We start from the raw sequence: 12,386 nt of genomic DNA, 5'->3' as shown, positions 1-12,386 counted from the left end.
TTTGCTCTGCAAAAGACATTGTTAAGAGAATTGAAGATAAGCTACAAACTGGGAGAAAATATTTGCAAATGACTTATGTGACAAACAACTTGTGTCCAGAATATATAAAGAACTCTTAAAATTCAATAGGAAGAAAGCAAATAATCCAATTAAAAAATAGGCAAAACACTTGAACAGTGCGCCAGCCCTGACAGCCTAGTGGTTAAAGCTTGGCACGCTCCACTTCGGCGGCCCAGGTTCAGTTCCTGGGCACAGAACCACACCACTTGTCTGTCAGTAGCCATGCTGTGGTAGCGGCTCACACAGAAGAACTAGAAAGACTTACAATGGGAATATACAACTATGTACTGGGGCTTTGGGGAGGAAAAAAAAAAGAGGAAGATGGCAACAGATGTTAGCTCGGAGCCAATCTTTCCCAGAAAAAACAACAAAAACAAACAAAAAAAACACTTGAACAGAAACTTCACCAGAGAGGAAATATGGATGGCAGATAAGTACATGAAAAGTAGAACATTACTAGCCATTAGGGAAATGCAAATTAAAACTATGACAAAATACCAGTACATACGTACTAGAATAACGAAAATAAAAAATAATGACAACACATTCATGTTCACAGTAGCACCACCCACAACATTCAAGAGGTGGAAACAACCCAAATGTCCACTGAAAGATGAATGGATGAACAAAATGTGACATTTACATACAATGGAATACCATGCAATCTTAAAAAGGAAGGAAATGCCGTCACACGCTTCAACATGAATGAATCTTGAGGATATTACGCTAAGTGAAATAAACCAGTCATAATAGGGCAACTACTGCAGTATCTAAAATAGACAAATGCGGGGCCGGCCCCGTGGCTTAGCGGTTAAGTGCGCGTGCTCCGCTACTGGCAGCCCGGGGTTCGGATCCCGGGCGTGCACCGACGCACCGCTTCTCCGGCTGTGCTGAGGCCACGTCCCACATACAGCAACTAGAAGGATGTACAGCTATGACATACAACTATCTACTGGGGCTTTGGTGGAAAAATAAATAAATAAAATTAAAAAATAAAATAAAATAGACAAATGCATAAAGACAAAAAGTAGAATGGTGATTACCAGGGGTTGGAGAGAGGGGTAAAGGGGAGTTGTTTAATAGGTATAGAGTTTCAGTTCTGCAAGACGAAAAAGTTCCGGAGATCTGTTCCACAACAATGTAAGTATACTTTACCCTACTGACCTGTACATTTAAATATGGTTAAGACAGTAAATTTTATGATATCTGCCTCCCACATAAGCCAACCACAGCTATTTCTAAGAAAATTCCAGGAATCCACCATCAGAGTTGTCAGGAAGAATAAGTATATCTTCCTGTGGACTACAGGCTCATTGGCCCAGGGCCACAGTCAGAAAGAGAGGTAAGCCAGGGAAAAGTCTTCGAAAAATCAAAAATCTATTTGTGTCTCCTGAAAGGGCTCAGGTTTGACACAGCAGCACAAACCAGTGCAGTGAAAGCGTCATGCCTAGGGGCCCAGTTTGCTGGGGGAAGTTTACAGGAAATGGTTCCAAGAGGGGCTGCCAACAACTACAGGTAACCTTGAGACCCCGAGGTCTGGACGGTCAGAAGCCATCCCACTGGTCTCTCAGCTGACCTCTGCTTTTCTTCTTTGGAGAGGAGCCACCAATAGGCTAGTAAGAAATATAAACCAGTTTTCACACTAAAAGGGAAGACAAAAGAAGATGGAGAACATCTCCCTTTGCTCTGGTCTGGAAAAGGTGAAAGATGCCTAGAAGGAATGGAAAAATAATACCATTAAGGAAGTTACAAAGAGAAATGTTTTGAGGAAGAAAGGAGGAATCAAAACTACAGTTAAGAGGTTGACAGGAAGAAAAAGGTGACACAAAAAAGAGGGGAAAAGCTGATGCGCTGTATGGATCTGGAGCTGGACAGCAGGTAAGACAGACAGGTGAGAACAGTGGTCCACCAGAAATACCAACAAAAGAGCAAGGACAAAGTTCATGATGGGCTGGCCTGGCGGCATAGCAGTTAAGTTCGCACACTCTGCTTCAGCAGCCCAGCGTTCGTGGGTTTGGATCCCGGGCACACACCTACACATCACTCATCAAGCCATGCTGTGGTGGCATCCCACATACAAAATAGAGGAAGGCTGGCACAGATGTTAGCTCAGGCACCATCTTCCTCATCAAAAAAAAAAAAAGGGTTCATGAGCTGGGGAACTTTCCCCTTTTGTTATCTACTGTATCCCTTATGCCTGGAACAGATGTGGGCTCATGGTAGGAGATCAGTGAACATTTGCTGTATGAATGAACAAGTAAGATTCTTCAGAGCCAGCAGGAAGAGTCAAACAGTGGTCACCGAAGAGCTTTTACTGATGTGTGTGACTTGTGTGGGTCATCAGAAGGAATGCCATCTTCTCATAATGTGTTTCTTAGGACATGAAGGAGGACACACCAAGTCACCTCAAACTCTCCTCTATGGATTGTTTTTTTGTGTGTGTGAGAAAGATTAGCCCTGAGCTAACATCTGTTGCCAATCCTCCTGTTTTTTGCTGAGGAAGATTGGCTCTGAGCTAACATCCGTGACCATCTTTCTCTATTTTGTATATGGGTCGCTGCCACAGCATGGCTTGATGAGCAGTGTGTAGGTCTGCGCCCAGGATCTGAACCTTGGAACCCTGGGCTGCCAAAGTGGAGCACACGAACTTAACCACTATGCCACCGGGCCAGCTCCTCTACTGATTTGTTTTAAAACAGGAGTAATTGTCTTCCCTCGAAGCAGCCAGACAGCCCACCCAGTCAGCAGCCCTGAGTAGGAAACAGAAAGGCGTGGAAGGCTGGGTGTAGTTTTCTTCTCTTCTCGCTGAAGATCATGATACCCAAAAAGAGTAGAAAAAGAAAGTGAATAACTGTTTGAACTGATGGTGCCAAAGACAAGGTCTGATTTTCTGGACCACCACATTTGTACAATCATGCTCAGCCTGTCAAGACATGGGGTCTCTTCCATGAAAATAGAAATGATATGCTGGGTGGAGACTGGCTGAATTGGCCTATTGAAGAGAACCTTAAAGTTGAATTAAGGAGGGAGGAAAACACCCTATAATAATATAAAATCAGGTATCACGGAGGATAGCAGCTAGAACAGAAAAAACAGCAGTGGAGATTTCTGGTGCTTTCGGAGAAAACACATCCAAGAAGTGTGGGCGCAATATGATCGGGTGCAGAAACAGAAGAAGAAGAAATAAACGAGATCTGAGGTGTCAACACAAGAAAGTAACTCGTTGAGACATGGTGGGACAGCTTCCTGACAACTCAGAAGAGACACACCTGATACAAAGGGAAAGTCTAATGTCGGGAGGGAGCATGCCTGGCTGGACACTACCAGGAAGGAGCATGCCTGCAGGAGAACACAGATCTGAGGCAGGACACATGCTAGACAATATTTAGAAGCCAGTACATAGAAAGAACACACAACATATTATCATAAAGGGTAAAACCAATCACCGAGCTGGGGGGTTTGCGTGATGTCTTTCTATATATAGAACGTTAAATGAGCAGAAATGTAATATAGACCGTCAATGGAGAACTCTCAATTCCCTAGACATTTACGAGATACTTAATTCTTACCGATAAATTATTTTAATAACAAGATGATTTCCTACACTGGATGTGATTCTTTTTTTTTTTTTTGTGAGGGAGATCAGCCCTGAGCTAACATCCTGGCTAATCCTCCTCTTTTTGCTGAGGAAGACTGGCTCTGAGCTAACATCCATTGCCAATCCTCCTCTTTTTTTCCCCAAAGCCACAGTAGATAGTTGTATGTCATAGCTGCACATCCTTCTAGTTGCTGTATGTGGGACGCGGCCTCAGCATGGCCAGAGAAGCGGTGCGTCAGTGTGCGCCCGGGATCCGAACCTGGGCCGCCAGTAGCAGAGCGTGCGCACTTAACCGCTAAGCCACGGGGCTGGCCCTGGATGTGATTCTAAATAGTAAAAATGTGGTTGGTGAAGTGCAATAATAAGAATTTTTGAGACAGTCACCTTGTTCTCTTAGCATTAAAAATAGCCAAGAAAGGGAACATGAAGTATAGCCAGTCCCACGGGCTACCCTGTGACTCCATGAGAGCAGAGACCTTGTCAGGCTTATTCATCACTGTGTCCCCAGCACACTCTGCCTTGGGCCTGATACTCAATAAAAACTAACTGAATAATCTAGACAATTTATTATGCTCCCATGATGAGAAACTCTGTATTGAAAATAGATCAAGAACTTTAAGAAAAGATGGAAGGATCATGATGTAACAATGTGATTAGGAGATAACTATCTACCTATCTATATATATGGATTAGTGCCAGGGGATAGTTAGAAAAATTGGAGAGAATTTGTTTCAGGTCAGTATAAAAGGAAATTTCCACAATAATTAGAGCTCCAAATTAGGAACTCAGGAAGAAGCTAAATGACTATATGGAGACGGAGGAGATTCTTGCCCTGGAGACAGAACTAGATGACTGGTTAGGTCCTGTACAACCCTAAAATTCTCAATTTCAATTGAAAACTCAGAAAGTGTTTTAGCATAGTCATAATAAATAGTGTTTAGCTGTATTTGGACGAGTCTTAACGAGGCTTCAGGTGTATTGGGGATTAAACTGAATTTTGTAAATTAACTTGGGGACATACTAGTCATTCCAAGAATTCTACCAAAGCAGTATTGGGAACACCACTAGCATGGAAGTCAGGGACTGTGAGAAGACAGAGGCAATAATGCACTCTTATTTCAACCTACACAGGCATTCATTCTCTTTAAGACGATACTGGGATCCACCTAAAAACACCAACATATGAGAGCTTCTAAACTTGGGCTCCATGAGGCTGGCTTTCCGACGGCCTGTCAGAATCTGCCTCTCGGATTTGAATTTAAGCAAGGAAGCCATAACAGAATGTTTATACTACAGAGTTTAATCCCTTCCCTGGATCCCTGCTCCTCTTCTTGTAGAACTGTATAGGGGAAAATGACATGGTCTGTTAGGAGCCAGGGTGCCCACAACAGTTACCAAGATTCACAACCACCAAGTCCATGACTGTGAGGCATTTTAATTGTTAAATAACTGGATAGAGTAGAAGTTTATAATGGACTGCACTCACGGTGTATTAACACCATCAATAGAGAGAAGGAAATGCATGCTGCCTCTAACTCACATGATTACTTAACAGGATTTCTGAGAGCTCTTCCTTCCCTTCTTCTCTTTGCTCAAACGTTGCCTTCCCGATAAAGTTTCCCTGACCACCGTATTTCAAACTGTTACTTCTGGGCCGGCCCTGTGGCTTAGTGGTTAAGTGCGCGTGCTCCGCTACTGGCGGCCCGGGTTTGGATCCCGGGCGCGCACCAACGTGCCGCTTCTCTGGCCATGCTGAGGCCGCGTCCCACATACAGCAACTAGAAGGATGTGCAACTATGACATACAACTACCTACTGGGGCTTTGGGGGAAAAAATTTAAAAAAAAATAATTAAACTGTTACTTTCTTCCCACATTCCCTATGCCTTGCTTTATTTTTTCTTGTCTCACTTTCTAATATATTCTCTAACTTATTGGGTTTACTTTCTATCTCCCACCCCTACCCTCTACCCCACGTACCCCTATCAGAATGCAAGCTCCATACGGGAGGTCAGTTTCGTTTCTTTTGTTCCCTGCCGTATCTCTAGAGTCTATAAAAGAGCCTGACATACCGTAGATGTCGATGCTCAATAAACACTTGAGAGGGCAAATGAGTGTTGTCTAACATAGAAGCAAGGAGCCCTCTGTGGCCCTGGATGTGTTGTGTGGCCTTTGGCTGGTTATGTATCTTCTCTCTGCTATATAAATTGGGGAAAGGGAGAGATTCTCTTCTCTTCCTCCAATATGGTGTGAGGGTGAATGATACATGAAAGCATTTCCATCTTCTTAGTGGAACAAGAGAAATAAAATCAAAATGATGTCATTTATTAATGCAACCAGACCAGTCCTTAACAAATATTATCCTGAGTGAATCCTCTAACTCTCCTACACTTTCTAAATATACAAAATAAACAAAGGCAGCAATATTATGCCTCTATGGTTACATCGAATACTATCTTTAATAAGACCAAACATAACTGTCATCCTCGCCAACCATTTTCCTAAGTGTACACTGATGAAGCCAGGCCAGTCAAGTAGAACCAAAATAATTCTTCAGACCAAATCTTTCTTACAGCAAAAATTCTAGTATATGAAGCAAACTCATGTATTAGGGTCACCTTTCAACGTTCAGTCCTTACTGATCTGGGTATGAAGTTATCTTCCAGAGATGCAACATAATGTAGGGGTCAAAAGTATTGGCTATGGCGCCATATTGCTTGGGTTCAAATACTGCCTTTGTCTCTTACCAGGTATATTTCCTCAGGCAAGGCGTTTGAATTTTCTGGCCTTAGTATCTTCATGAGTAAAAACTGGGATAACAGTACCACTTAAACTTCATATGCTTTGATGATTAAATAAGTAAAGGAGAATCAAGCTCTTGGAGCAGGACCTGGCACATAATAGCATTCAATAAAAATAGCCATTATTATGAGCAGGGAATGCAGAGTACCTTCAGTAAATTAGCGTTTACCAGATTACTCTCGACAAGCTACTCTGATTCCTAGAATGCTGATAACTTATAACAATGTTATCTAAAAATCTAGGCAGGCATTCCTTCCCCATTACTAACAAAACAAAACAAAGTCACAATCTTAATGAAGAAAGCTGTCTTGATTTTCTTTATTTAGGAGTATAACTTACTTTGAAAATAAAAGCAAAAGATAGGAAAGAGAAATTTTCCCTAATTATTTTATTGGCTTCTTAACAGTTGTACATGGTTGTAATTGTGAGTATAGATGTTTTTGGTTAGTATTTTAATTTACAATCTTTCTCTTCTCCATTATGATTTTTCAATCTTCAATTTCTTTGATAAAGTCCTAAAGCACGCAGTGCTGTATTTTTAGTTATAGTGGAGATTCAATAATTTTATTTATTTATTTATTTTCTCCCCCAAAGCCCCAGTAGATAGTTGTATGTCATAGCTGCACATCCTTCTAGTTGCTGTATGTGGGACGCGGCCTCAGCATGGCCGGAGAAGCGGTGCGCCAGTGCGCGCCCGGGATCCGAACCCCAGGCCGTCAGCAGCGGAGCGGGCGCACCTCACCGCTAAGCCACTGGGCCGGCCCTGGAGATTCAATAAATTAGCAATTCAAGGCACATTTGAGAGTACATACCAGGTACAAATTATTAAAAAAGCACCTGACATGGGCAAAGATGAGCGAGAGAGTCTCTGCCCTTCAGTACTTTACATAGTGAATTAGGAGCGGACACACAAACCAGAAAAGAAGTCAAAATATTCATGTCGTCACAGGAGTACAGGCAAAGGAGGGAGCTTCCTGCTCAGCTGATATAGAGTCAAGGGCGGGAATATCTTCAGGAAAGAAGAGACACGTGATGACCCTTGCGTGACTGATGGTATTCCACCAGGTGTAGCTGTGGGGAGAAGATGCTCAGAGGAAGAGGGACGAGCAAGAGGACAGGCCTGGGGCGAGAAGGCTTGGAGCATGCTCAGTGAGTGACCCTCCGTGACTGAAGTCCAAGGCATGTGACTAATAAGATCAGACAGGAGAAGTCAGTTTGGGTTACACTGAGGAGAGCCGAGGGGTCAGGAATTCATCTAGGACACAATGTGAGGTCGGTCACACTTTGTGAGCAAGGAGCGACAGGACCAAAGTTCCGCCTGTGGAAGATTCCCTCTTGGTGGTATCTGGGATGATCTGGAGGGGAGCGGGTACAGAGCGGTGCTCTGCCCACCTATTTCCCCAAATCCACAATGACCCCTGCTCTCTCCAGCCACCCGGCTTTTGGGCTGTGCCATTGTAGCAACAGGAGCTCCAGCACCTGAGGTCTGGGGTCTGAGGAGGCCACTCCCCCAAACGCATCCCCTGTGTTCCACTTTATACAGCGAGTTTCTGCCCTGAATCCTTTGGTAACTTCCTGTCCTAGTTACCAGCTCTATTCCCTGGTTCCTTAAAAAAAGGCTGGGGGGCCTGTTTGAGTCTTTCTGATTTCCTAAACTAGGCCCCATCTGCCCATGAATACTACCACCTAAGTAAAGAACGTCCTGGCTACTAAGGCCTGCCTGGGTTTCCCAATCTCTTCACCTGGATGCTCTGTTATTCTACCCTACAGTGGAACACACGCCATTTTGGTGTGAAGTACCCATTGCTCCACTGGCCTAGCCTGAGACTTGGAATGTTGTTATCTTTGTTACTCTGGGGTTCCTGACAGCCCGTGCCATCCTGAACCTTCTCTGTCAGCCTCATCAGCTCAGTCAGGTTCCCCTCATAGGCAGGCTCACAGCCAGAACCCAGCCTCTCTCTGCCTTCTCTAACATTCTCTAGCTTTCTATTGCTAGTACAGCTAATACCTAAGTATAGCAGAGAGGCTACCTGCAAATATCGAGACATAGACTGATAAGGACCAGACAATGGAGACAGAGAGGAAAGGTTGATGCTAGAGACCCGGCACCAGGAGGAGATAAATGAAAGGTTTAGGAACTAGCAGAATGTAGAAGATGGTAAAAGGCAAGGAAGAGTCAAATAACTCCATGGTTCAAAGTCTGGAGGCCAAAGAAAGCCATGACCGCAACAGCAAGGGAAACTGGGGTTGACCAGGGATCTGTTTTGGTTTGGAACGTATTTATACATAGTACCTTCCCACTCCCACTTTCCTCACTCTCTGTGCTCATTCACAGCCTTTATCAGTACCTTACCTCTCTAGAATGAAGCCTCCATGAGGGGCAGGAACATTGCTTGCTTATTCCCTGCAGAATCTCAGGCTCTAGAACAGTGCCTGGCATGCACCACGTTTTCCATGCAGATATATATAGACCATATGAATAGATTCTGAGTTAACATGCAGTCCTCAGGAAGTGCTGCCCTTCAGATGCTTGGGCAGAAGCACTTGGGTCTTGGTTGGAGCCTGGCTTTGAGGATGTGGGTACTGAGAAGAGAGGATGTGATGAGGAAGGGCATGTTCAAAGAAAGGGAAGGGTTGAGACACGTAGCAAACCTCCCTCAAAAGTTTAGGGAGATGAGAAGTGGAAGAGAGGGGAAGAAAGTCAAAGATAACCAAGACAACAACGCCTTCTGTAAATCAAGGAAGGACTAATCGGTAAGGGCAAATGTTGTAGAGGTTGCCATGGATGAAAATGAGAGAGTAACTCTCGATTTCATGATCAGGAGGCTTGGCGTAGCCTCAGTGGAGTGTTGGATGCAGGGGATTGCAATGGGAAAGGGATGAGTGTTGAGGGAACATGGAAGCATCAGACCCAGGCTGGATTTAAGACGTTTGGTCTTCATTGTAACAGGCGATGCAGAAGTCAGAGGAACAACTGTGTTCAGATAGGCTGTTTGTATTCTTAGCTTTGGGGAGACGAAAGCATATTTAAAGACCTAGAGGGAGGAACCTTAGCCACCACTCCCCCTAAAAAAAAAAAAAAAACAAGAAAAAATGATATGTAGGAAAAAAAGTGTAAATGACATTTTGAGTTCTAAAGATAGGGAAAGGAGAGAATCCAGAGCTTAGGTGAGACCAAAGGAGGCCCTTCTCACTCAGGAGATGAAAAGTGAAGGAGAGAGGCATCTGGGAAAGTAAATGGAAAAGAGTGCTCTTCTCCTGCCCTATCACCTAACAGCCTATGGACCAGTCTAAATAGACTTCAAGATACAGGTAACTTTCTGCTTTAAAACAACACGTTTCTGCAGAGAACGTGAAGTCGGGGCACAGGCCCTGCCTGCCCTACAGGACAAGATGGGCTTCCAAAACACAGGGACTCAAGGACCACCAAAGCAGGCAGGACCCTTCTCAATTCCCACCACCACAGTCAACTTGTGATTACAACGGCAGTATTACAATGGCATTAATAAATCCATGTTGCATCCTATCTGCCACCAATTAAAAATTCCTACAACAGAAACCCAGACCAGGAAAAATGATATTAATCATGGTGGAGGGGAACACAGAAAGATTCATGTTCATGTGTATACGAAGCCAGGAGTTTAAGAGAAGGAAAAACAGAGAAGAGTTACTTTTCTTGGAAGGAATTCATCTTCTTTCATACCCCAAGATACTGTGGGCCTTGCTTAAGGTGTACCTTACAGTTTGCCAGACTGCACACGGCCTTGGTCATATCCAAACAGCTAGTTTTCCCTGTTTCTGACATAATTTATTAAAGAAGAAAACACCTTTCTCTTGGTTATTTCCAACTGCTTTTCCTCTGGATGTGACATCTTTCCTCAGTGTGAAAAGAAACATGATCTACGATTCTGTGCTTCCCTGTATTTCAGGCTTCACTGATACATTCCACAGAATGTATGCATACAATCAGCAGAAATTTAAGCCTTAAAATAAACATACGTAGAAGGTAATAATAAAATACTTGATAATGGGACACTTGATAACATCTTCTGAAACTCAAGTAAAACATTACTAATAATATGGGTTTAAAAAGAAATCAGGCAAGTAAACGCAGCAGACAAATGCGCAAAGAACTGTTAACACATCTACTTGGCTTTTTATTCTATTATGTTACAATTTTGATGCCAAAAAAAAAAAAAAAACAACCCAATGAAGCATCTAATAACTTTTTCAGGTTTCTAATGTGGTTTGGTAGTCTTTAGGAACCAGGAATATAGTATCTACAAACAACTTCTTGGAGCTAAACTTATATAAAATCCCGTGTGAATCTGGAAAGGAAATAGAGAATACCAACACAGTCAGGCTATCCTCAATAAATATGGGATGACATAAAATAACACAGTGCTGTTTTAAATGACTTCTCTTAACTATTCAGGGTTGATGGAAATGTTACAGCCTCCCTGCTATTAAAATAATTAAAAATAGGTGACAAGGAAAGACCAAGGAGAAGTTCTTTGTAGCTGTCTCTTCCACTTTAGGGGAAGAGAAGTCAGTAGCCAGATTCAGGCAACGGGCAAGAGAGAGACTTCCATACTCTCTTCTCAACATCTTCTTAATGCTACTGTCTGGAGCCCTACTTCCATCTTGGGTAGCCATGGCAACCTGAAGAGCCAGATTCTCCCAGTGCCTAGGGAAAGGTGAGAGTGAGGCCCTTAAGAAGGCCAGTGTAGTTCCAGTCACAGCTGAATAGCAGGGGAGAAGAAGGCGCCCAGCAGGGGTTGGAAGGAGTCAAGGACTGAGAACAGAACTGAAAACACCTTAGAATTCAACCCATTCAGCTCCAATCTGACTCACTCAAGGTCACACAGCACCGTGGTGGCAAGGATACTACTAGAACCCAGGTGTCCTCAACCAGCACAGCACTCTGCCCATCACCTCCCACTGCCTCCTAATCCAAGAAGCCAATTGGGAACTAAAGAGGATTCAATAACCAAGCTATCTTTATTTCCCCCCAAGCCAAGGCTCTAATCTTTTTCTATCTTTTTATTATGGAAAATTTCCAATATCTACAAGTAGGGAGATGAGAATAATAAACCCCATGTACCCATTGCCCAGCTTAAACCATTACCAACTCATGGCCAATCTTCTTTCATCTATACTCACTCCTCCTCCAGGATTATAATGAAACCAATCCCAGATAGTGTATCATTAGTTCTTTTTAAATATTAAATGCTCAAAGAAATTATATAGCTGCAAATGCATTAGAGATGATTTTATTTAGGGAGTTTGGTGTCCCTATTCCATATCCTTGTGCTATGTGGGGCATTTTCTATTTTATTTCACAGCTCTTATCCCAGCACAGATCAGGAAGATAAGCTCTGTGACCGCGAACATACACTGACAATATTAGACCGGGGTACAATGAGGAGTTTTGATGAAGGGATTGTTTTGGACAATAACATGGAAAAAGACGAACCTATATCAAGAGATACACACCTTTCTACCTTAAACAAAACTCCATCAATACTGGACACCTGTTTAAATCAGGCTTAATTCTGAGATTTAAAGCCAACTTCCTCCATGAGTCCATATGAAAGGTACTAAATAATGGAATTCTCAAGCTTCAACAAATCCACAGAATAAAATAACAATAAAAAATTTTCATACCAATAAGGTTCTGACTCCCCTAGGATAGAGTCTATTCATTTGTCCTAAGGACATGATGGAAATTTAAAATTAAACAAGAAATATAGCAACACTTTTCTTTCATACAGCCATTTACATTTTGCCCACAGAAAAAATACATTCAAAAAAACATTTAAAAATTTTTAAATTACCAAATAGGATTGTGCTACTGGAACTAAGTAGATACATAACAGAGAATGTGAGTGTGTGTGTGTGTGTGTGTGTATCAATGGATACTTGCAG

General features: G+C 42.8%; 1 protein-coding gene across 4 annotated transcripts in view; it reads right to left on the bottom strand.

Annotated features, from left to right (window-relative positions):
• Window positions 1–12,386, bottom strand: part of PHACTR2 (phosphatase and actin regulator 2) — a 251,149-nt gene that overhangs the window by 73,702 nt on the left and 165,061 nt on the right. The window lies entirely within an intron of this gene.

This window comes from Diceros bicornis, chromosome 39, assembly GCF_020826845.1.
Source record: "Diceros bicornis minor isolate mBicDic1 chromosome 39, mDicBic1.mat.cur, whole genome shotgun sequence".
Classification (NCBI taxonomy): domain Eukaryota; kingdom Metazoa; phylum Chordata; class Mammalia; order Perissodactyla; family Rhinocerotidae; genus Diceros; species Diceros bicornis.
The sequence above is the reverse complement of the archived record's forward strand: the minus strand, read 5'-3'. Positions and strand labels throughout refer to the sequence as shown.